The sequence below is a fragment of the Chiloscyllium plagiosum genome, unplaced genomic scaffold (genome assembly GCF_037043375.1).
Source record: "Chiloscyllium plagiosum isolate Xiang-an unplaced genomic scaffold, Cpla_swu_hap1 HiC_scaffold_8, whole genome shotgun sequence".
Classification (NCBI taxonomy): domain Eukaryota; kingdom Metazoa; phylum Chordata; class Chondrichthyes; order Orectolobiformes; family Hemiscylliidae; genus Chiloscyllium; species Chiloscyllium plagiosum.
The window spans coordinates 58979219-59006078 of record NW_028270146.1 but is presented as its reverse complement, the minus strand read 5'-3'; the positions used below and the strand labels follow the sequence as shown (position 1 = coordinate 59006078).

General features: G+C 40.8%; 1 protein-coding gene across 1 annotated transcript in view; it reads right to left on the bottom strand.

Moving 5' to 3' along the window:
• naa30 (N-alpha-acetyltransferase 30, NatC catalytic subunit) overlaps positions 1 to 26860 on the bottom strand; it is a 41873-nt gene that overhangs the window by 7309 nt on the left and 7704 nt on the right. The window lies entirely within an intron of this gene.

The following is a 26860-nucleotide window of genomic DNA, read 5'->3' as shown; positions in this document are numbered from 1 at the left end:
AGAGTGGTGCGTGAATGGAATAACCTGCCAGAGAAAGTGGTGGAAGCTGCTCCAGTTGCGACGTTTAAAAGGCATTTGGATGGGTATACGAATAGGAAGGGTTCAGATGGATATGGGCCAAGTGCTGGCAATGGGAGTAGATTAATTTAGGATATCTGGTCGGCGTGGACGAGTTGGACCGAAAAGCCTGTTTCCATCCTGTACATGTGACTTTATAACTCCATATTTAGAAGCTTGTGTAAAGTTTGTAGATTGGTTTAATGCTTCTGTTCAAAATCATATCACTGCTATTTTATATACTTGACATGAAGACATTGCATCAATCACAAGGCATTTGACCGAAGGGCCTATTTCCATGCTGTACATGTTGATGACACTATGACTGTTACTGGTATCTATCTTTAGAGTTGACCAAAAAACCAATTAGTTCAACCATAGTGTCTGGTAGGGCAGCTCAGGGGCTGGATATTCTCTGTGACAAGTGACTTATTTCTCATTTTGCGATTCTGTAGTCTTTCCAACATTTACAAAACACAAGTTAGGGCTGCAATAGATATGTGCAGCTCCAATAACAATTGGGAAACATTATCCATACCAAATCAGCCTGCGCAATTGGCATCCCATTCAAACATTCACTTTACCACATCAGGGCTGCAACGTGCACTACATACAAGAAACACTACAGCAGTTCACCAAAACATTTTGGTAGCAACTCCCAAACTTGACCTCTGTCACCTAGAACAGCAAGGAAGGTACAGACAGAGGAAGAAACCTTCAAAATCTTCAAGTCAAACACTCAAAATAGATTGCCATTCCTCATGATCAAGATGCCATAATCCTGGGATTCCCTATTTGTGGAAGTATCCTGACACATGGATTGTAACTTCGCCACCTTCGGAATAATTAGGATGGGCAGTAATTGCTGACCTTTCCTGAGACATCTATGTCCTTTTAGCAAATAAAAGCAGCTGATGGGGATTACTATTAATTACTATAATATAATGGATAGGATTCCATTAGCCAAACAGGCTAGATTAGGACATCCTACTTAGACAGAACCTTCTATGTCCTCACAGCAGCACAACCAAGGCCACCAGGAAGAATCTAAACAATGCATTAATATACACTTCTTTAAAAAAAATGATAAAAAGCAAAGCAACTGCTTTACAATTATTGCCAAACAAAAATAAGCTTAAGAATTATTTGGGACATCATTCAACAGTCAAGCAGTTAACTGTATTGAGAGATCCATTTCAGTGAGTAAATACACTGGCTTCAATGCCCTTTCAATGTCAGGCTGCAATGTTTTTTCACTGATAAAGTGGTAATTTTTGAAAGGTTTAAAAAACTTCATTGAGTTCAAAGAGCTTTTATTTGGTTTGCAGAACTTCTCTACTTGATTCAATTTTGCATCTGATAAATAATTTGATCTGGTAGAGGTGCAGCAATGGTCAAAACAATGTAGTTTATAGTCATAGAGACATACAGCAGGGATACAGTTAGATCCTTTGGTCTAACTCATCCATGCTGACCAGATATCCCAAACTAATCGAGTTCCATTTGCCAGCACTTGGCCCATTTCCCTCCAAACCCTTCCTATCCATATACTCATCCAGATGCCTTTTAAATGCTGCAACTGTACCAACCTCCACCACTTCCTCTGGAACTCATTCCATACACGCACAACCCACTGCATAAAAAAAGTTGCCCCTTAGGTCCCTTATAGTTCCCCCCCTCACCATAAACCCTCGAATTCTGGACTCACCCAACCCAAGGAAAAGACTTTGTTTATTTATCCTATCCACGCCCCTCATGATTTTATAAACCTCTATGGTCATCCCTCAGCTTCTAAAGCTCCAGAGAAAACAGCCCCAGCCTGTTCAGCCTCTCCCTATACCTCACATCCTCCAACCCTGGCAACATCCTTGTAAATCTTTTCTGAACCCTTTCAAGTTTCTCCAATAGGAAGGAGACCAGAATTGCAACACTGGCCTAACCAACGTCCTGTACAGCCGCAACATGACCTCCCAACTCCTGTACTCCACACTCTAATAAAGGAAAGCATACAAATGCCTTAATCACTATCCTATCTACCTGCGACTCCACTTTCAGGAAACTATTGTTAGATTCCCTTCTTGAAATTCTTACACACTTGATGCAACTGCAATATGCCAACGTGTGAACAGCCACGATTTATTTAAACAAGTACAAGCTTGTGGAGGATCACTTAATACTTGTCGTGATGCTTGCGGAGCGTGTCAAGCAAGGCTCCCTGAACAAGGAAACCGTCCTCCCTTTATACAGGGTTTTACATCACAGTCAGTCATGCACGTAAGACACAAACCCCTGCCACTCCCTCAGTCACACACCACCCAAAACCAGTGTAAAGTGATTAGATTATTTCCAGAAACAATGTGCGATTAGGTTATTCCTTAAAACAGTGAGAGATTACATTGTCACATGCTGCCAGCAAGACCGAAAAAACACACCCCCTGGGACGTCCAATTTCTTACATGTCAGCGGAAGAAATTAATCCTTTAACATTTCACTATAAACCTGCACTCCAAGGTCTCTTTGTTCAGCAACACTCCCCAGTACCTTACCACTAAGTGTATAAGTCCTGCTCTGATTTGCTTTTCCAAAATGCAGCATCTCGCTTTTATCGAAATTAAATTCCACCTACCACTCTTCAGCCCACTGGCCCATCTGATCAAGATCCCATTGTAATCTGAGGTGACCTTCTTTGCTGTCCACTACACTTCCAATTTTGGCATCATCTGCAAATTTACTAACCATACCCCCTATGTTCACATCCAAACTGTTTTACATAAATGATGAAAAGCAGTGGACCCAGCACCGATCCTTGTAGTACATCACTGGTCACAGGCCTTCAGTCTGAAAAGAAGCCCTCCACCAGCAACCTGTCTTCTACCTTCAAAACAGTTCTACATCCAAATGGGTAGTTGTCTCTGTATTCCATGAGATCTGATCTTGCTAACCAGTCTCCCATGAGGAACCTTGTCAAACGCCTTACTGAAGTCCATATAGATCACGTAAACCGCTCTGCCCTCATTGTTACTTCTTCAAAAAAACTCAATCAAGTTTGTGAGACATGATTTCCCACCCACAAAGCCATGTTGACCATCCCTAATCAGTCCTTACCTTTCTAAATACATGTAAATCCTGTCTCTCAGGATTCCCTCCAACAACTTGCCCACCACCAATGTCAGGCTCACCGGTCTATAGATCCCTGGCTTGTCCTTACCACCTTTCTTTGTTAAATGCTGCCAACCTTCAGTCTTTCAGTACCTCACTAGCAGCAGTCAGCAATCAGCAGAGGCCTATGTCTTTTCAATTGTTACGGCAAATTTGTTGAGATTTAAACAAAAATGCCAAATTTTCGACATCAACTTTTTTTTTTAAAAACGCGCCAATGGATCAAGTGGAGTTGTAATGAAGAATGATTGAGTGGTGAAGTTACCTCATGGCATGCAAAACCTTTCATCTGGTCCAACCACAAAAGAAGATCTTAAAGCAAACCTCTAATATTTTGCTTGATACACAAAGTTCAATTTTATTGGCTACATTATTACAGTCTTTGCAGCTGAAGACCTAAACTCTGGAATTCGCTCCTTAAATCTATTTGCTACTCTTCCTCTTTTAAAAGTCCTTTACAACCATGTTCTTTAACCAGGTTTTAGGTCATGTGTCCACTCTATTTGGCTCACTAAAATTTTCTTTGATAACCCAGGGATGCGCTATGATATAGATTGTTTTTGTAATCACACCTATTTTCGCACTAATGCTCATCTGTGGTAGAGCAAACATCAACTCCATTCATGGATTAAAATTCACCAGATCAAAACCGATTAAAATTCAAAAGATCATAAAAGGCTGCCATTATGCATGTGCCAGCATTTTTAAACAGCAGGTCAAAGTTTAAAAATTTTGAGGTGAATAACTCACCTCCTTTTGCCATCTACAAAGGAAACAGTCCAATGGAGAAATTGCCTGGAAGAGTGCAGCATCAACAACACTGAAGCAGCTTAATACCATCCAAGACAAAGCAGTCCACTTGATTGACACCTGAACCACCTTCAACATTCACTCCTTTCACCAATGCACACAGTATCAGTCATGTGAATCTTCTACAAGATGCACAGCGGTAAGTCACCAAGGATCGTCCAACAGCATCTTTGAAATCCATGATCTCTAACTCCCCACAGGACAAAGACAGTAGATATTTGGGAACAGTACCATCTGCAAGTTCCCTGCCAAGTCGCACACATCATCCCAACTCTTAACTATAGCATGTACCACTAGGTTAAATTTTTGGAACTCACTCTCCATAACAGCATTGTGTGTGGACTATCAAAGGCCTTAGTAGTTCAAGAAAATAGCTCATCACCATCTTCTCCAGGACAATTAGGCATGGGCAATAAATACTGGTCTAACCAGCAACACATATTCCTTGAACGAATAAAAAAACTTCAATATATGCAAGTTCAGCATTCTTTTCACACAGCTTACATTTTTTTTCTGACTCAAATATTTACCTAATTTTCTTTGGAAGTTGTCATTGGACTTGCTTCCACCACTCACAGGCAATGCATTCCAGACCATAACATTACGCTGTGTAAAAAAAAGAACTCATCTCTACCTGGGTCCTTTGACCAAGTTCTCAAATTCCTGATCCTTCTACCAACCAAATTAAACTAAAAAAAAAATCAAACTATCAAAATCCCTCATAATTCTGAGCACTTCCATTGACTCTCCCCATAACCTTCTCTGGTCAATGTAGAAGAATTCCAGATGTTCTTATGTCTCCACATAACTGGTATCATTCTGAAAGATACCACCCAGCTTAATAGGATTGTTAAGAAGGCGCACTGTGTGTTAGCTTTTATTGGTAGAAGGGTTGAGTTTTGGAGCCATGAGGTCACGTCACAACTGTACAAAACTCCGGTGCAGCTACACTTGGGAGTATTGCATACAGTTCTGGTCACCGCATTATAGGAAGGATTGGAAGCATTGGAAAGGATGCAGAGGTTTACTAGGATGTTGCCTGATAAGGAGGTAAGGTCTTATGAGGAAAGGCTGAGGGACTTGAGGCAGCTTTCGTTCGAGAGAAGGTGGTTAAGAGGTGACTTAATAGAGGCATACAAGATGATCAGAGGACTAGATAGGGTGGACAGTGAGAGTCTTTTTCCTCGGATGGTGATGGCGAACACAAGGGGACATAGCTTTACATTGAGGGATGATAGATATAGGACAGATGTCAGAGATAGCTTCTTTACTCAGCGAGTAGTAAGGGCATGGAAAGCCCTGTCTGTAACAGCAGTGGACTCGCCAACTTGAAGGGCATCTAAATGGTCACTGGGTAAACATACGGATGGTTATGGAATAGTATATGTTAGATGAGCTTTAGATTGTTGCACTGACCTGTGAAACCATCGAGGGCCGAAGAGCCTGTACTGCGCTGTAATGTTCTATGTTCTAAATCTCTGCACTGTCTCCATGGCTTTGACATGGTGCCCAGAATTGAAGATAATGCTCCAGCTTCAACCTAGCCAGTGATTCATAGTATCTTGCACTCCCTCAAAAGCTTTTCAAAAAATGCTTCAAATGCTTGTTTCATTCCCTCTTAGCTTCTGTAAACATTGGTAGTATCCTTTCTTATTCCAATAATCTTTTGCATGATGAACTTTTAAAATATATTTAGTATTAATTCTAAATTTACATATTCTCATTACGCAACCACTGTTCAATGGAAATTTATGATTCCTGTAAAGTTTTCAACATTTGTTGCATTTCCCTCGAATGCTCAGTCCTGACCCGGAAATATTTTAGAACATAGAAAAATACAGCGCAGTACAGGCCCTTTGGCCCTCGATGTTGCGCCGATCCAAGCCCACCTAACCTACACTAGCCCACTATCCTCCATATGCCTATCCAATGCCCGTTTAAATGCCCATAAAGAGGGAGAGTCCACCACTGCTACTGGCAGGGCATTCCATGAACTCACGACTCGCTGAGTAAAGAATCTACCCCTAAAATCTGTCCTATACCTACCACCCCTTAATTGAAAGCTATGCCCCCTCGTAATAGCTGACTCCATACGTGGAAAAAGATTCTCATGGTCAACCCTATCTAAACCCCTAATCATCTTGTACACCTCTATCAAGTCAACCCCTAAACCTTCTTTTCTCCAATGAAAACAGCCCCAAGTGCCTCAGCCTTTCCTCATACGATCTTCCTACCATACCGGGCAACATCCTGGTTCCATTGCACCCGTTCCATTGCCTCCACATCCTTCCTATAGTATGGCGACCAAAACTGCACACAATACTCCAGATGCGGCCGCACCAGAGTCTTATACAACTGCAACATGACCTCAGGACTCCGGAACTCAATTCCTCTACCAATAAAAGCCAGTACGCCATATGCCTTCTTCACCGCACTATTTACCTGGGTGGCAACTTTCAGAGATCTGTGTACATGGACACCAAGATCCCTCTGCTCATCCACACTACCAAGTATCCGACCATTAGCCCAGTACCCCGTCTTTTTGTTACTCTTACCAAAGTGAATCATCTCACACTTACCTACATTGAACTCCATTTGCCAACTTTCTGCCCAGTTCTGCAACTTATCTATATCCCGCTGTAACCTGACACATCTTTCCTCACTATCAACAACTCCACCGACTTTCGTATCATCTGCAAACTTGCTCACCCAACCTTCTAGCCCCTCCTCCAGGTCATTTATAAAAATGACAAACAGCAATGGTCCCAAAACAGATCCTTTGCGGAACACCGCTATTAACTGCACTCCAAGATGAACCTTTACCATCAACTACTACCCTCTGTCTTCTTCCAGCCAGCCAATTCCTAATCCAAACCTCCAACTCACCCTCAATGCTATATCTCTGTATTTTTTGCAGTAGCCTACCATGGGGAACCTTATCAAACGCCTTACTAAAATCCATATATACCACATCTACCGCTTTACCCTTGTCTACCTCCTCAAAGAATTCAATAAGGTTTGTGAGGCATGACCTGCCCTTCACAAAACCATGCTGACTATCCTTGATCACATTATTCCTATCCAGATGTTCATAAATCCTATCCCTTACAATTCTCTCTAAGACTTTGCCCACAGCAGAAGTGAGACTCACCAGCCTATAGTTAGTAGGGTTATCCCTACTCCCCTTCTTGAACAAGGGAACCACATTTGCTATCCTCCAGTCTACTGGCACTATTCCTGTAGACAACGAGGACATAAAAATCAAGGCCAATGGCTCTGCAATCTCCTCCCTTGCTTCCCAGAGAATCCTAGGATAAATGCCATCAGGCCCAGGGGACTTATCTATTTTCACCCTTTCCAGAATTTCCAACACCTCTTCCCTACATACCTCAAAGCCGTCCATTCTAATTAATTGTGACTCAATATTCACATCGGCAACAAGGTCCTGTTCCTGAATGAATACTGACGAAAAGTATTCATTCAGTGTCTCCCCAATCTCTTCAGCCTCCACACGCAACTTCCCACTACTATCCTTGACTGGACCTATTCCTACCCTAGTCATTCTTTTATTGCCACTCCTTCAATGAGGGAAAGTTCTGAAACTCCCCATGTAACAGCATTAAGAACAACATCATCACTTAGACTACAAACAGACTCATCATCATACTAGGAGCAACCAGGAAGGATGTTCCAATGAGAGGAAGCATCCTTTCAGGCCCCTTAAGAATAAATTGCTCCAATGCGATAACCTCTCATGTTTCCAAAGTACGATTAGAGTCACAACCTGTTTAACCTTTGCTCACAAGCCAATCTCCTCCATACCAGGGATTACCCTACACAGAGTTCTCTGAACTGCTAATTAAATGACTTTTTTTTCTTAAATAAGGAGAACACAAAACTGCTCACTGTACTCCAGATATGGTCTTATCAGCACCTTGTACAGCTGCAATAAGACTTCTCTACTCTTATACTCCAACCCTCTTGTAGTAAGGGCCAACATTCCATTAGGGGAGAAAGTGAGGTCTGCAGATGCTGGAGATCAAAGTTGAAACTTTATTGCTGGAACAGCACAGCAGGTCAGGCAGCATCCAGGGAACAGGAGATTCGACGTTTCGGGCACAGGCCCTTCTTCAGGAATGAGCAGAGAGTGTTCAGCAGGAGAAGATAAAAGGTAGGGAGGAGGGACTTGGAGGAGGGGAGTTGGAAATGTGATAGGTGGAAAGAGGTCAAGGTGAGGGTGATAGGTCGGAGTAGGATGGCCTCCTTCTTCAAGGACCGCAATTTCCCCCCCGACGTGGTCGACGGTGCCCTCCACCGCATCTCCTCCACTTCCCGCTCCTCTGCCCTTGAGCCCCGCCCCTCCAACCGCCACCAGGACAGAACCCCACTGGTCCTCACCTACCACCCCACCAATCTCCATGTACAGCGCATCATCCGCCGTCACTTCCGCCACCTCCAAACAGACCCCAGCACCAAGGATATATTTCCCTCCCCTCCCCTATCAGCTTTCCGTAGAGACCACTCCCTCCGCGACTCCCTTGTCAGATCCACACCCCCCACCGACCCAACCACCACTCCCGGCACCTTCCCTTGCAACCGCAGGAGGTGCAACACTTGCGCCCACACCTCCCCCCTCACTTCTCTCCAAGGCCCCAAGGGAAACTTCCATATCCGCCACAGATTCACCTGCACCTCCACCCACATCATCTACTGCATCCGCTGCAGCCGGTGTGGCCTCCTCTATATTGGGGAGACAGGCCGCCTACTTGCGGAGCGATTCAGAGAGCACCTCTGGGCCACCCGGACGAACCAACCCAACCAACCTGTGGCACAGCATTTCAACTCCCCCTCCCACTCCACCGAGGATATGCAGGTCATTGGACTCATCCACCGCCAAACCACAACAACCCGACGGTCGGAGGAGGAGCGTCTTATCTTCCGACTGGGAACCCTCCAACCGCAGGGGATGAACTTGGACTTCACCAGTTTCTTCATCCCCCCTCCCCCCACCTTGTCTCAGCCGGATCCTTCCAGCCCGGCACCGCCTTCCTGACCTGCAGTCGTCTTCTTGACCTCTCCGCCTCCATCCTACTCCGACCTATCACCCTCACCTTGACCTCTTTCCACCTATCACATTTCCAACTCCCCTCCTCCAAGTCCCTCCTCCCTACCTTTTATCTTCTCCTGCTGAACACTCTCTGCTCATTCCTGAAGAAGGGCCTGTGCCCGAAACGTCGAATCTCCTGTTCCCTGGATGCTGCCTGGCCTGCTGTGCTGTTCCAGCAATAAAGTTTCAACCAACATTCCATTAGCCTTCCCGAATGCCTGCTGCACCCGTGTGCTAGTTTTCTGTGTTTTGTGTACGAGTACCTCAAAGACCCTTCGTGTTGCAACTTTGTTATTTTACTCCATTTAAAAAGTACTTTTTGTTCTCCTTTTAAATAGTACTTTTCTTCAGTTCTCCCTTTCAAAATGATCAACTTTACATTTTCTTACATCATACTCCACTTGCTGACTTCTTACCCAATTACTTAACTGATCAATAATTCTCCATAAACTTCATGTATCCCTCTTGCAACCTGCTTTTCCACTGTTTTGGGTGATTCACAAATTTTGCGACAGTACATTTGCTTCAGTCTTCCAAATCATTTTATGTTGTAAACTGCTGTACTCCTCTAATCCTGATCTCTGTTGAACCCCAATGGTCATTGCTCACCAACCTGAAAAAGACTCCCTTATTTCCACTTGCTATTTTCTGCCTATTAGATAATTCTCTATCCATGCCAATCTTCTACCTCTAACACTGTGGGCTCTTGTTTTATGACTTAATCTTTTGAGATGCCTTATCGAACACCTTCTGGAAGTTCAAATACAACATATCTATTGGTTCCCCTCTATCCACTCTGGTTCGGACTTCTCAAAAAAAAAACTTTGCCTAATGGGTGAATCAACTGAATGCAGTTCACTGCTGTAGGCCAGCAAAGCACTAGTTTGAAGTTTGCAATATGTTGACAATTCCTAAATTTCCCTCATTATACGAATGTTGGTAACCAACATGCTTTTATCACCTGCTGATGTGACACTGTGACATGATGACAAACGCATGTCATGCTGGGGTCATGTTTCATTGCCCCAAAATTATAAAGCCAGTAGGTAGAGAACAAAGATGTTTTAGAATTTTGAACATTTTGGTGTCTTTCTTTGTACTTTTAAGTTGACTGAGTGATCACTCATTCTTCTCTGCCCTAACCGTGTTTTAATTTTATTATTAGAGAAATGGACTTTTGTTAAAAATGCCTATACTATCCACCAATTCGGCCTTACCAACAGATTGCGAGTTTTTTGCCATTTTTAAAAATTTTGCTCAATAGGAGCTGGGGTGAAAGGCCAGATTCCTTGTTGGTATTTTAGAGATGACTTTGTTCTATAGGTCTGACCTGGCTCATAAAATAAGTACTGAGGAACAGAAAATAAAATCCAGCCTTTCTGAAAATTGCTTAATAAAGTGGTGCACCTCCATCTAGTAAACATTATAGGTCAATCAAATGTTAACATGACAGCTCAACATGCATCATTAAGATCACAGAGAAAGAAGCTAAGACGTTTTAGGGATAGAAAGATTGTCAGTCAATAAGGCTCAAAAGTAGAAGACAGAGGGTGGTGGTGGAGGATTGCTTTACAGACTGGAGGCTTGTGACCAGAAGAGTGCCACAAGGATCGGTGCTGGGTCTGCTACTTTCCGTCATTTATATAAAATGATTTGGATGTGAGCATAAGAGGTATAGTAAGCAAGTTTGCAAATGACACCAAAATTAGAGATGTAGTGGACAGCGAAGAAGATTACCTCAGATTACAACAGGATCTTGATCAGATGGGCCAATGGGCTGAGAAGTGGCAGATGGAGTTTAATTCAGATAAATGCGAGGTGCTACATTTTGGGAAAGCAAATCTAAGCAGGACTTCTACATTTAATGGTAAGGTCCTAGGGAATGATGCTGAACAAAGAGACCTTGGAATGCAGGTTCATAGCTCCTTGAAAGTGCAGACGCAGGTAGACAGGATAGTGAAGGTGGCTTTTTGTATGCTTCCCTTTATTGGTCAGAGTATTGGGAGGTCATATTATAGCTGTACAGGATGTTGGTTAGGCCACTGTTGGAATATTGCATGCAATTCTGGTCTCCCTCCTATTGGAAGGATGTTGTGAAACTTGAAAGGGTTCAGAAAAGATTTACAAGGATGTTGCCAGGATTGGAGGATTTGAGCTATAGGGAGAGGTTGAATAGGCTAGGGTTGTTTTCCCTCGAGTGTCGGAGGCCGAGGGGTGACCTTATAGAGGTTTATAAAATCATGAGGGGCATGGATAGTATAAATGGACAAAATCTTTTCCCTGTGGTGCAGGAGTCCAGAACTAGAGGGCACAGGTTTAGGGTGAGAGGAGAAAGATATAAAAGGAGACCTAAGGGGCAACATTTTCACGCAGAGGGTGGTACATGTATGGAATGAGCTGCCAGAGGAAGTGGTGGAGGCTAGTATGATTGCAACATTTAAAAGGCATCTGAATGGGTCTATGAATAGGAAGGGTTTGGAGGGATATGGGCTGGGTGCTGGCAGGTGGGACTAGATTGGGTTGGGATATCTGGTCAGCATGGATGAGTTGGACCAAAGGGTCTGTTTCTGTGCTGTACATCTCTATATCTCTATGACTCTATCAAGAATGGAGTGTTTTGGAGAAATGCTATGAGTGGATAGAGGGGAACTAATAGATTATGTTGTATTCAGACTTCCAGAAGACATTCGATAAGGCATCTCACAAAATGTCAAGTCATAAAACAAAAGTCAGTGTTAGAGGTAGAACATTGGCATGGATAGAGAATTAGGAGAAAGTGAGGACTGCAGATGCTGGAGATCAAAGCTGAAAATGTGTTGCTGGAAAAGCGCAGCAGGTCAGGCAGCATCCTGACCTGCTGCGCTTTTCCAGCAACTGATTCTCCTGCTCCTTGGATGCTGCCTGACCTGCTGCGCTTTTCCAACAACACATTTTCAGCATGGATAGAGAATTGCCTAATGAGCAGGAAACGGTGAATGGGAACAAAGGCGTCTCCAATGTATAAAGGAATACACATGGCACATTTTCTTAAATTAAAAATTATGAATATTAACTATTTAAATGGCACAATGGTATTGGATCAAGTTTCATATCAAAATTGAGAGTCTGGATTTCAGTAAAATGTCCTATGAATGGTCATGACATATTGCTGTAAGTTTCACTTGTTCCCTATAACATGAAGTCTTATAGTAGGACCCAGTTTTTAATATTGCTCATACTCCACAGAAGAGTCTACACTCTTAATTTTATGCTCTCTATTGATCTCATATTTAAGCATGGACCAAGTCCCTTAAATTAATCAATTTTATCTGTTTCAACAAATTCACTTGATGGCAAGTTCCACATTGTACAGTCTTCCAAATTAAGTACATGTCTTCTAAATTATTTAGATAATTTGTTTGTGGTGATATTGTACTTATGATACCAGCTCGGGACTAATCCACAATTGGTAACAGTTACGCCACATACAGCTCATTTAACATCTTCATAACTTATGTACTTGTACCCTGAAAAATGTCTAGTAGAATAAAGAGAATCAACTTGATGAAAGGTAGATTGTCAGCCAAAGAACAGACCAGATCATAGCATTTCCATTGATCCACAGAGACAAGAGATGACTTGTGAAGATGTTTTTGAGACACGAGGAATAGGGAAGCTGGGGGTTGCTGCCAGGAGGAAGCGAGAGAAATGGAGAGGGGTGTGTGAGAGAACAGAGAAAAAGTACGAAAGAGGAGTACACAGAAAAGAGCAAATAGCACTGGAGTTTCACCAAGAACATCATCATTATGGAAATTTGATTCCACTTAAATTACTGAATTCTGGATAAATTGTTACTGATTGTCCAACTGGAACTAAACAAGCAGACAAATAGTACATAGATACTCAGCAATACTGTCAGTTATTTTTCAAAATAAAAGGACCGAACATCTTTAAATGGACCATTCAATCAAAGGCTGGTGAGCTGTACAACCTTACATCGAATGACATTTTTAAGCTATTTATTTGAACAAAGAAAATGTTTCAATCACAGTGACTGTTATAATTTATAAACCAGTGTGACCATCTCCTTGAAAATGAATTAAGCAACAGTGAATATACATTAGCCATAATGTTCTGTTAGTAATCATGACAAATGTTGACTCCATGAAGCATGCACAGAATTTCAATATTAGTACAATTATTATGGAATGCACTTAGAGTTACAGCACAGAAGAAACCCTTCATCTCATTAAGCCTGCGCTGGTCAAAAACAAATGTCTAACTATTCTAATTTCATTTTGCAGCCCTTGGCGCATAGCCTTGTACGCCTTGGTCTTGCAAGTACACATCTAAATACTTTAATATTACAAGGGTTTCTACCACTTCAGAAATTGAGGCCAAAACAACTGCCAAATAAAAATTTTGCCAAGAAAATTTTGTTCTTCATGTGTTGGATTCGGCCCTTGAGTCCAGAATGAGGCTACATTTATGCTATAGCTACATCTTTTGTAGAATGTTAAACCAATTCACACTTTTACAGTGCCACTCACACTTCCTCTGTCGTACTAAACTGCATCTTCCTCCTCATCTCAAGGCAACAAAAACTAGGTTCTCCAAGCCAAACACCACTTCCATATCTGAAAATACTTTTAAATGTCTACAGCATTTCTTCATCCTCACTTGATGCCTTTTCTCTCAAAAAATGACCACAAACTTTGATCTGTTCAAAACCACCTTATCCCTCTCACCAATAATAACAGCATTGTTCCTTTACGCCTTTCCCAAATGAATACTGTTGAAAAATGACACATTCTGCTCATCTTACACACATCAGGATATTATACAAGAGTATCAATTCAGGGACAAAATTACATTTCTACAGCATGAGAGTAGAGTGTTGATTGGTTGACAAGTGGACACCAATTAATAGAGATCCTACTGTACCAATAAACATTGCATTAAAAACCAAATCAGTAATCAGCTGAGGGCTTAATTTTGAAACGATAATGATCTGAGAATAGGCAGCAAAGTGCAATCAAAACTCTGAACAATGCAGGTTGCATGACCTATTTGTTTGAATGTAAAGAAAACTTAGAAAATGGATTGATCAACACATTATTCTTGGGCCCAAAAATGAGTGCATTCCAGTTCAAATGCCTGGCACTTGTGTGGTGCAAATGTCCCTTTGTACTTTGAAGTTCAGGTGTGGCTGATATTCAACACAGACTGCTTAAGTATCTGATGAACTGCAAATAGTGAATATTATGCAATCATCAGTGAACATCCCCACTTCTGATCAAGTTCAAGTGTATCCCAGGACATTGTGGGAAGCTAGGTAAGAAACTGAACGATCCCCGAGCAGGGTTTTTTAAAAATCATCTAGCCGTAAGTGAGGTGTCTCAAAAAACACCTTCACAAGTCATCTCCTGTCTGTGTTCAGTTTCCCAACTCTGGAATTTCATCTCTTGTAATCCTTATATTGAGGCCTGAGGCAATTTAAGTTGTTTTGTTATTTGTCAGTAGACCTGACCCCAAGTTCCCAACCAACAAATAGGATCAATGGAAATGCTTTGATTTGATCTGTTCTTTGGATGACAACCTACCTTTCATCAAGCTGGTTCTCTTTATTCCATTAGTGTTTTGTCAGGGTACAAGTACATAAAGTTATGAAGATGTTAAATGAGCTGTATGTGGCGTAACTGTTACCAATTGTGGATTAGTCCCGAGCTGGTATCATAAGTACAATATCACCACAAACAGATTATCTAAATAATTTAGAAGACATGTACTTAACTTGTACAGTGCCAATGTGGAACTTGCCATCAAGTGAATTTGTTGAAACAGATTAAATTGATCGATTTAAGGGACTTGGCCCATGCTCAAATAGGAGATCAATAGAGGCCATAATGTTAATAGAGTGTAGAATCTTCTGTGGAGTATAAGCAATATTAAAAACTGGGTCCTACTATAGACTCCATGTTAAAGGGAACAAGTGAAACTTACAACAATATGTCATAACCATTCTGAGGTCTTTTTACTGAGATTCAGGCTCAATTCTGACATGAAACTTGATTACTAATTGAACATTATAGTTAATATATATTCACTGGTAATTTAATTTATTTTCAAGGAGCGGGTCACACTTATTTATAAATTATAACAGTCACCATGATAGCTGAAGGACAGCTAATGTTGTACCTTTAAGAAAAGCTGTAAGTAGAAGTCTGTAACCTATATACCTGTTAATTTGATATCAGAGATGTGCAACTTGCCAACTATATTTCCCAAACTGTACTAGTCCCACTTGCTTGCATTTGGCCCATAAGCCTGTAACCCTTTCCTATTCACGGACGTATTCATGTGCCCTCGAACCATCGGAACACACGCACACGCAAACACACACCCCAGTACTCCAAACGTGCCTTATCAATGTCTTGTACAATCCCAACGTCTATACTCAATGCTCTGACCAATGAAAGCAAGCATGGCAAACATCTTCTTCACTACCATGTCTTCCTATGGCACCACTTTCAAGGAACTATGTACCTGCACCCCTACGTCTCTCTGTTCGACAACACTCCCCAGGGCCCTAAGGGTAACTGTGTACATCCTGCGCTGGTTTGTCTTATCAAAGCGCAACACTTTGTATTTATCTAACTTAAACTCCATTTGCCATTCCTATGCACTGGCCCAATGACCAAGATCCTGTTGTACGTTTAGATCACCATCTTCACTGTCCTCTATACCACTAAATGTGGGATCAGCTGCAAAGTTGTTAATCATGCCTCCTATATTCTCATCCAAATTGCTTCTATAATGACCAACAGTTACCTGAACTTCCTACCTTTGCAGATAAGACTCCTAGATCAGCTGAAATGTAGACCATAACACTTTGGATTGAGAGATTGTCAGAAGGAGGGAGGCGGGGAGAGCAAAATTTAGCAATTCTTGAACGCAATAATTAAGGGGAAAGATCACACCCTTGGTAAGCAGGATGTAGAGTCCTACTTGCCACATGGCATGTTGCGAACCTAACACCAGGATGTGGACTATTTCCAGGGTTCATATGAAACCCTGCTTTCATATTGATAAGAAAGCAGGGTTGAGCTGTTAAGATCCATATTGGAACCAAGAACATTTGGAGCTGTGGGCAAGTGATCCTGTTTTGAAAAGTACCCAGCAATTGCAGTTAAATTAGGAGACCTCGAGGGTTATAATCTCCTTGTAATGACCAGAGCCAACAGCAAGTTGAAATGGGGATAAACAATACAAGAACGTGAATGCGTGGACCTGTAGCAGATTAGGAAAGATGCTTCCATTTTATAGGACACTGGTATTAGTGCTGGACTCCACCTGAATCCTTGGATCCTTGTGGAAAGGGAGAATAGTGAGGAAATACTGTGAACTGTTGGAGAAGAGCTCAGGTGAAAAAGATGGCATAGGTTGTTTGAAAACAAAAAAGGAAAACAGTAGTAATCAGAAAGTGCACTTTACTTTAGCTATTACAATTAAAGAAAAAACAAATTAATTAAAGCAAAAAGAAAGAAATAAATCTGAGTGAAATATTTGGTTGTGTGGCCTGAGCAAGCATTCTTCATCCAAACACAGAATATAAAGAACAAATTTAATGAATTGCATGTTGAAATTCAACTTGGGAGCCAATGCATAGTAGCCATATCTGTAACATGATGGGAGCCAAATATACTTGGCTAATTGATCTGCAGAAAAGATTGAGCAAATGCAGAAACTGGGGTAGGGGAAGACTTCATTGGGATGATAGAGTCCAGTCAAACTGAATTTTGTAAATCTGATACATAAAACCAGATCAGTAAAGGTCTTTCAAAAAATGATACTGAACTAGATTACACCCCCTTTAAAAACTCACATTGCCAAATAAAACCTCAAGCAGTTAAGAGGTAAGGAACAACATATAAACTAAAAGAAGAAAGCACAAATGCAGAAGCTATTATAAATCTTGGCACCTGGGACAGCTATAAAGATCAAAACGTTACTAAACAGTAAGGGTTACAAAAGGCGCATAGGAAAAGGACTTGCAAGGGGACATCAGAATCAAACAATTTTTGGAACTTTCTTTTGAAAATGGTAATTGATGCCAGATGAATCATTAATTATAAGTCAGAGATTGATTAACTTTGGTTAACCAAAGGTATATAGAGGAAATCAAGTGATTTGGAATTAAATAATGGATTTCAATAAATGGCAGAACACGCTTGAGGGTTAAATTGCCCACTCCTGATCCTGTCTGTTGTTAGATAGAAAGAATTCAACCTCCAGTATGACTGGGTTACCTCTTAAGTAGAAGATACTTCTTCACAGATCAGCAAACCGTTGCAACCACAAATAGTGCATTGTTTACTTTTTACATTTAAGATTCTATTTTAATGTGGAATATCATTGCAATAACCACCCTCAGTGCAGAAACTGACAGATTCCTTATTTTGAAAATGACTTTGAATTATTTCTGAAGATATGATTTACAACACGATTGAAACACAAAAAAAAATGTATAGTTTTGAAACAAAAACAAATTGTTCGTGAAACTCAGTAGTTCTGACAGCATCTGGGGGAAGAAAGCAGAGTCCGGTGACTGTTTATCTTCTGCATTTAGGAAAGGAGGTCAATTTTACTTTTTGTATTCTAAGGTTACTTAAAGCATCTCCATAATTAGAAACACAGAATATGCATTGCACCAGGATCTTTACTGAATATTAGGAGACAGAGGGAGGGCATTTTATCCATCAGATTATTTCTCTGCACAAGCCACAGAGTTAAATCCTACATCCTTACTCATTTCCTTTTTTTCAACATCATCTTCCAAACTAATACACTCGAACATCTGAAAGAGCAAGGACAATAATTACACAGGAACACCATCAGCAAGCCTTCCTTGAAGCCACACATACGATACTGACTTGGGTAAATATGACTATCACTGTCACTACATTGAAGTCCTGGAACTCCTTTGCTATAAACTATGAATATACCCACGCTACATGAACTTCAGGGATTCAGTAAAACAGCTAAACACCACCTTCGCTGGTACATCTAGAGATGGAAATCGAATAAGCACCTTGTCAAACATTCACCTATCTTATGAAAGAATTTAAAAAGATCTATAACACAGCATATTCCTCCAAGCAACCATAGATTTTAAAATAATTTGTGAACCATAATTCAACATAAACTTTATGGCAGAGAATTCCATGTTCTAAATTAGTTTTTTTTCTGACCTTTAATTCTGGATTATCTTCAATTTGTGTTCTTGTTATGATCCAGTGGAAACAGGTTAACATCCTGGATCTTTTAGGTTTGTAGAAACAGCTCTCTAACACCAGCCATCTCTCATTGCCAGCAATATTCCAACAAAAAACATTACCTTTGTGTTCTGTGCCTCTTAATATAAAATCTACAATTACATTGCCTTATGGCCTCATGGTCCTGTGCTTTCAATGGAAATTTCTACTTCTTAAGGTTCAGAGTTCCACTATCAAGACTTTGTTTATTGCTCATACCTAGTTGCTCCAAGATGTTGTGGGCCATCACCTTGAACCACATTAGTCCCTTTGGCAGCGAAACAGCCATGATGATGCCAGGCACAGAATTTTGACCCAGTGATGATGAACAAACCATCATGTTTGTAAAATCCACAACAAAATGTATCTTAGAAAGGAATGTGGTGGTAATTGTATCCCTTATAACACTGTTTCCCCTATCACTCTTGGCATCAGGTCACAAAGGAGGTGGTATTACCAAAGTAATATATACAGGTTGCCTCAATGAATGCAGAGTTTATACATAGTGCATCATATATATGCAATGATGGAAGATATGTATTGGATATTTTTCTTATTTGCAGATGAAAATCATTCTAGCCTATTAAGATCTTTAGATTCAAAATACACACTTTCCCTGGTTTATTTTCTCATTTATACGACTCAGAATACTAAATCCAAAGTGTCACAACAGTATGCATTCTCTGAATTTTGAAATATATTATGCTTTCCAGAAATGAACAGAGTTGAAGACCCTTACTCAACTTGTGATGTTTTTAATAGGATAGATCTTTTTTCTAGATAGTGAAAGAACATGGAAACCTTTAACAGTTCAATGCTAACATTCTCAGTGGGAAAACTGCAAGTTCAAGCACCAGTGGAAGATATGAATAGAAGTACTACTCTCTTGAGGGGTGGGGCTCCTTTGTGCAAAAAGTTAAATAAGCCATTACTCCGCTTGTTCAAGTGGGTGTAAAAGATCTGATGATGCTTTTTCAAAGACAAGCTGGTGGTTGTCGTAATCAATTTTCTTCCTTCAAATAGGACAGCCAAAACAGTTTAAATGGGCCAGTTTCTTGCTGTTTGTGGCAACTTCTGCACAATTGCTTACTGTAGTTCACTAAAAATGACTGCTGTGGTGACTCAAGTCTCGTGCCCAACCTACAGTCTGTCAGAGATGGGACAAACAGTGGTTGAGAGAATGTTGGGGGGAGGTAGAGAATGCCTGGGTTCGCCTGCATTTACTTCACTGTTGTGCTTGACTTCAGATTCTCATTGGAGATGACACTCCAGGTGTGCAGATCTTTCCCAGAGACTTTTCCTCCATTTCATGTAGTTTTAGGCCAAATTTCCCACGTGTAGATATGCAGGGTGCACTTATTTTCACTACAGGAACTTTTCAATCATTTTTTTAAATACAGTTGGTTCTGATAAAACACGATAGTTGCAGTCTCGTATGAATTGCGAATGATCAATGCAGGTAAGGAAAGTTTGCGTTCTATAAATAACAGATTAAATTCTTCAATTGCATTTAAACCAACTCTCGTTATAGCAGAATTAACTGTACAGGAACAGAATGAACTATAAATTTAGACATGAGACTGAGGTATGCAGATGCTGGAGATCAGAGTTGAGTGTGTTGCTGGAATTCCTGACGGGCTCCAGTCTGAAACATCAATTTTCGGATGTTGCCTAACCTGCTGCGCTTTTCCAGCAACACACACTCAACTATAAATTTAGATAGCCTTATTAAGACTTCTCACCAATGTTAAAATGCATAACTGCAAAGTGAATTGACACTAAATTTGCTACTTTATTTTCAGTTTTTCTTTAAACAAAATAATAATTCTAATCAAGCAGGAATAGGTTTCTGCAAGCTTAATATCTCTGCTTTGTTCACAATTCATTTTGTTTACCTTTTAGCCCGGAGTTTCAGTTCAATAATATTTTGGTTCTAGAGTCAGAGTCATAGGGATGTACAGCATGGAAACAGACCCTTCGGTTCAACCCATCCATGCTGACCAGATATCCCAACCCAATCTAGTCCCACCTGCCAGCACCCGGCCCATATCCCTCCAAACCCTTCCTATTCATATACCCATCCAATGCCTCTTAAATGTTGCAATTGTACCAGCCTCCACCACTTCCTCTGCAGCTCATTCCATACAGGTATCACGCTCTGCACGAAACAGTTGCCCCTTAGGTCCCTTTTATATCTTTCCCCTCTCACCCTAAACCTATGCCCTCTAGTTCTGGATTCCCCGACCCCAGGGAAAAGACTTTCCCTATTTATCCTATCCATGCCCCTCATCATTTTGTAAACCTCTATAAGGTCACCCCTCAACCTCCGACGGTCCAGGGAAAACAGCCCCAGCCTGTTCAGCCTCTCCCTACAGCTCAAATCCTCCAACCCTGGTAACATCCTTGTAAATCTTTTCTGAACTCTTTCAAGTTTCACAACATCTTTCCGATAGGAAGGAGACCAGAATTGCAGGCAGTATTCCAACAGTGGCCTAACCAATGTCTTGTACAGCTGCAACATGACTTCCCAACTCCTGGACTCAATACTCTGACCAATAAAGGAAAGCATACCAAACGCCTTCTTCACTATCCTATCTGCCTGAGACTCCACTTTCAAGGAGCTATGAACCTGCACTCCAAGGTCTCTTTTGTTAAAGGACAAGTGCTTCGAACTATATTGTAGAAATTCTAAATGCAGTAAAATCAAATTTACAACCATATTTAATTGTAGGACTACATTGACTTCTGCTGGTGTGGTAAAATCTTTTTCTAAAATAGTGAATGATTTTGTTGGTTCCGTATGTTGACAAATTCCAGGCAACGTTGACAGGAATTTCATTTTTCCTAATGTATATTGAGCACAGAAGGACACTCTTTGCCGGTCATATCTCTGCTAAGTCTTTGAAAGAACTGCAACTTAACTCTATTCCTCTGCTGTTTCCTCTCATTCCTTCAAATTTCTCCTTCCTCATTTTTAAGTAGACATTTAGTCCCTTTTTGAAAACTGCTGTTGCAATCTGGAAGATACCACCTGAAGCAAATTCAACAACATTGCTGCATTTGGAAAAATAAAAGAAATCCTAGTTCTTCAAACCCTATTCTAGCATTATTGTTTTAATAATAAATTAGTGTCTCTTTCCCTTGCTCCTGTGAATTAACAAGTAACAATTCTTGTAACATTATTTGGAAATATCTAATTAGTTGGGAGTTTCTTAAAATTGTATGTACCATCTTTTTATTTTCAAAGCAGTTTGTTCAAAGAATAGGTTGCATTTATATAATAGCTTTAATTTCTTCAGGATTCCCCACAGTGCTTCACAGCCAAGTCAAACACAACAGTGAAATAAATGCAGGGGAAACCAAGGCATTCTCCCCCACCCCCCCGCCCCCATTCTCTCAACCACTGTTTGTCCCATCTCTGACAGAGACTGTAGGTTGGGCATTAGACTCAAGTCACCACAGCAGTCATTTTTTAGTGAGGATCCAAATCGTACGCGGCCATCAGGAGCTGCCTAACAAGAGATCTGAAAATGATCTCTCAATATTACTGAAACATTGGTTTAAATAACTTCGTAAAACAAATTAATAAGAACATGTATTTCAATTACAATCCACCATTTATTCTGTAAAACAATTATACGGAATCTTTAGTATTACAAAAGATTATAATGTGCTTCACGGGGCATTACACAAAATTTGACACTGAACCACATTAAGGCAGAAAACCAAAGGTTTGATCAAAGAGGTGGCTTCTATGGAGTGCCTGAAAAGGAGGAAAGCAAGGACGAGTGGAGTAGAGGTTGAAGAAGAGAATTTCCAAGCTTCCAAGTTTTTGTAGCTGATGGGATGAACACCAATCTTGATGCTGAAAAAGCCAGTACAGAGATGCAAAGATATCACAGAAAGTTGTGGAACTGTGGGACAATTCAAAGTGAGACCATATAAAATTTGAAAACGGGGATGAATGTTTTCAAATTGAGGTGTTGATGGATTGGGAGACAAAATAGGCCAACAAGCACAGTGATGAAAACTGAACCGTATTTTGGTGCAATTTAAGACACAGGCAGCAGAGTGAACCGAGCTAAATGGGCAGTCAGAATTTCTTTACTGTATGCTTATCCATGTATGCTGGAACCAAGCTAATAGTGGATTTTTCTCAAAGCTAAAAAAAATTTATTAAAACATTAAAATGAGTTCACTCAAAAGTTTTAGGCAACTATATCTGCCACAGCATGGTATAATGTTTTGGAAAGAGGTGCCTTATTTTTCTTTAAGCAGACAAATAGGACTCCTAATGAAGTAGAACTAACAATTACTGAAATTAATGAACATTCCATAAGACCATAAGTTGTCAGAACCAACTTAGGCCATTCAGCCTATGGAGTCTGTTCTGCCATTTGATCGTGGCTGATATGTTTCTCAACCTGATTCTCCTCATACTCCTTATCTTCTTACGAAGCACGAACCTCCTTCTCTCTGTCTTAAATATACTCAGTGATTTGGCCTCCACAGCCTCCTGGGGTAATGAGTTCCAGATTCAACACTGTTTTACTCTCTTTTTATTCTGAGAATGTCAATGGGATCCCCCATCACCCCCCTCCCCACCCTCATCCTTTTATACTCAAAGTGCAGACCATGAGTCCTCAACCACTTCTCATATGACGAGCCCACTACAAAGACCACACTAGTTCAAGGCAGCTAGAAATCATCTTAATTGGGAGGGATGTGGCCATACTACCCAGAGAACAACAACTTTGTTTCCAAATAAAACCTGTAATACAATATGACAGGCCTGCGCTTAATTGTACAATCAGTACTGCTGACTTTTTTTTAAAAAAAGAGCATTTAAATGTGCGGTGTCACTTTTGCTAAATCAAAAAATCAGGTGCAACACGATTGCATTTAGAAATGTATTCTCAAACCCATTCAATATTAAATTCTGAACAGTCTGAACAAAAAAGTATATAAATTTGGATGTACATAAATAAAAGGTACACACAGCTCTTAGTCTCATGTATAGTATTACATTTTTCGTCAAATACATGAAAGCAATATTGCTAAGACCAAAATTAGTCAGAGGGGATTGAAATGGTAGATGTTGAGATGATATTTCCACCAGTGGGAAAATCTCAAACTAAGGGACACAGTTACAGAATAGAAGGACACTCACTTAAAACTGTAAAGTGAAGAAACTCCTATCACAGTTCTGGAATGCTACATCTCAGAGAGCTATGGAAGCCATATCTCTAAAAATATTTAGAGAGGAGAGCTAGGAGAAGCTAGTACAATAGAATCATTGAGACCTGGGGCAGATCATTCATGATTTTATGAAATAACATAGGAAATCGTAAGGGGATGAATGCCCTAGTGCTATTTCAAACATTGCTAGAATCCTCACTGTGACTTTGAATATTCCAATATACTCATGGACACATACCATATTCTCCATTCTGTAATCATATCCATATAATCCAAACCACTGTGTCCCAATGAGAATATGTATAGGGTATAAGCAGGTAGGAAAGAGTTAAGCTCTGAGTTTTATGAAACAAGAGGTTCAGCTGAGCATGACTCAGATCATGTAAGCACTTTCAGTTAACAATGGAGTGCTGGACGCAAGAATAATGAGTTATCAAGGTGGAAAAGCATTCATTATGTAGAACCATTTAACAATATTGGAACCATTCAGGATGTAAGGTCAGTTTAACAAGGTGAAAAGTAATCATTATGTGAAGTTGGTTAAGAACATTTATTGTGCAACAGCAAATGGTTTAATCTTTACTACTGACACCCGCTCATTGTAACAGTCACCCAATTAATGTGTGTTGCTTTACCTGGATACTCCACCCTGTAAAATGACTATATAATTCATTGAGAAACTGCTGTTCGAGAGAGAAGGCTGACAACTCATGTCCCTGTGCAAATGGGCGATTGTGCTCTTTCCCTCCAGGGCCCAGAATAAAGATGAAAGAGGTTAAACTATACTGTGTCTCTGAACGTTTTGCTTTGATGGAGGGGAATAACGGGACGACACTCATTTTTACCAAGTTCTGTTTAGTCATCCCCATTGCACCTGCTGACCAACACCAGGCTCTGGTTAAGCAACAGTTGGATTTTAAAATTCTTATCCTAGTTTCCAATTTATTGCATGATGCTACTCCCCATTTCCTGGATTAACATCTCCAGGTCAACAGCCCTAGGTAATATTTACCAACTTCTACTTCGAGACTCAAGAATCCCTGGTTTTAATCAATCACTCAACAAGTAGCAGACATACTTTCAGCTGATTTAGTCCTAAAGCTCTGGAATTACCTCCCAAATCTCTCCACCTCATTTTTCACTTTTAAGGCACACCTTAAAACCTACCAATTTGACCAAACGTTTGGTCTTCTGTCCCAAGATTGTCTCAAGTGGTTCAGTATTGAATTTTGCCTGATTGTGGCACTGAGAGGCACCATGGGAACTATTAGCGATTAAAAAGTACCTTAAAAATAAATCCAAAAGCAAAACATTCAGAAAGATGGAAATTTTAAACACAAAATGTTGGAAACACCCACAGGTCCATAGCATCCGTGGGAAGAAAAAAGTCGAGTTTCAGGCCTAACCTTTCATCAGAATTGGGAAATTGGAAATTTAACAGCTTTTTTCAAGTGCAAAAGCGGAGGGTGGATTAAGGAAAGATCCAACATAGGAAACAAGACAGGAGACATTACATGATAGAACAGCTGCAGCACAGCCAAAGGGAGCAGTAATGGGACAAGAAACAAAAAATGGGTACAGAGGAGATTCAAATGACAATAATAAACAATTGCTGTCTGACAGCAAAACACCGTGGGCGGCACGGTGGCCCAGTGGTTAGCACTGCTGCCTCACAGCGCCAGAGTCTGGGGTTCAATTCTCGCCTCAGGCGATTGACTGTGTGGAGTTTGCACGTTCTCCCCGTGTCTGCGTGGGTTTCCTCCGGGTGCTCGGGTTTCCTCCCACAGTCCAAAGATGTGCAGGTCAGGTGAATTGGCCATACTAAATTGCCCGTAGTGTTAGGTTAGGGGTATGGGTGTGTTGTGCTTCGGCGGGTCGGTGTTGACTTGTTGGGCCGAAGGGCCTGTTTCCACACTGTAATGTAATCTAAAAATCTAATCTAATCTAAAAAAATTTAAGGCTGACATGCAAAGAAAAGGAGACAAAATGGTGGCAGTCGGGATAGCTTCTGCCCCAACAGCCCCATAAATGGATCATGTTCTACAATTGTAAACTTCTCCAGCATGCCGCCAAACAAATCTTTCTCACTACAGCCTTTTCCCCTTTATGACACATGGCACCCTTCTCAGTCATCCCTGCACACAACATTTTTTTCCATGTGAACATAGGAGACGCAACACCTATTCTTTAATATCTCCTCTTATCATCCAAGGCCCAAAACACTCCTTCTGGATAACCCAGCAATTTACATATATTTTCAATTTAGTCACAACCATCAGTCCCTCAAAACAAGGATAACGTCTAGCAGGCTTTGTGATTTCTATCTTTGGGTAGCTCAGTAGAGTAGTCCTTAAGCAACAGATATTTGGGGATCTGTCCTGAGGACAGGAATTTTGCAAGTGTAAAACTATCTATTTTGTTGTACCTTTGTGCACTGAAATGGGAAAATAACTTTTAAAAAACAAAGATCGTTGATGGACTGCTGTACTGTATCAAGCAGTAGCAGTAGGCTGGCTTGCAGACAAGTTGAAGCAAAGGGCTGTGTGAAGGGAGCTTTGGCTGACAATTAAAGCTGACGGATCAGTAGTCAACAGACCAGTCATTGATGATAAGGGCCCTCTCTCTGCCAGCAACTAAGTTTTTGGCTTCAAGGTAGCTGTACTGTTTGAGAGGAGCAAAACAGGAGCTGTTTTCTCTGGAGTAAAAGGTACCTCAATCATGGAGGCAGTAAATTTATTTCCTCCTTTTGGTTGCTATAAGCTGTTGAATTTAATTGATAAATAAAAAACATTTATAAGTGGGAACCAGTGCCTCCAGCAAACAAACAAAAGTATCGAGAGAAGGAAAATCAATTTGCAGTGCTCTGATCAGTGCAAAGGTCACTTCAGCAAATCCTATGGATGAAGATGACTAGGTTGCCTTCCCAGTCTCACCCGCTGTCATAACACCCATTTTATTGGATCTGTCTCTGTCTACCCCTGCTTTAAAAACACTCAAAGCACCTGCATCCACTGCCTTTTGATGAAGACAGTTCCAAAGACTCACTACTCTGAGAAAAGATTACTACTCACCTGTCTTAAATCCCCAGTTCCAGTTAAATCTTCCTTAAGTAAAGGAACTCTAGACAATAGTCCAAATGTGAAAATATGTTGCTGGAAAACCGCAGCAGGTCAGGCAGCATCCAAAGAGTAGGAGAATCGACGTTTCAGGCATGAGCCCTTCTTCACTTTCCTCA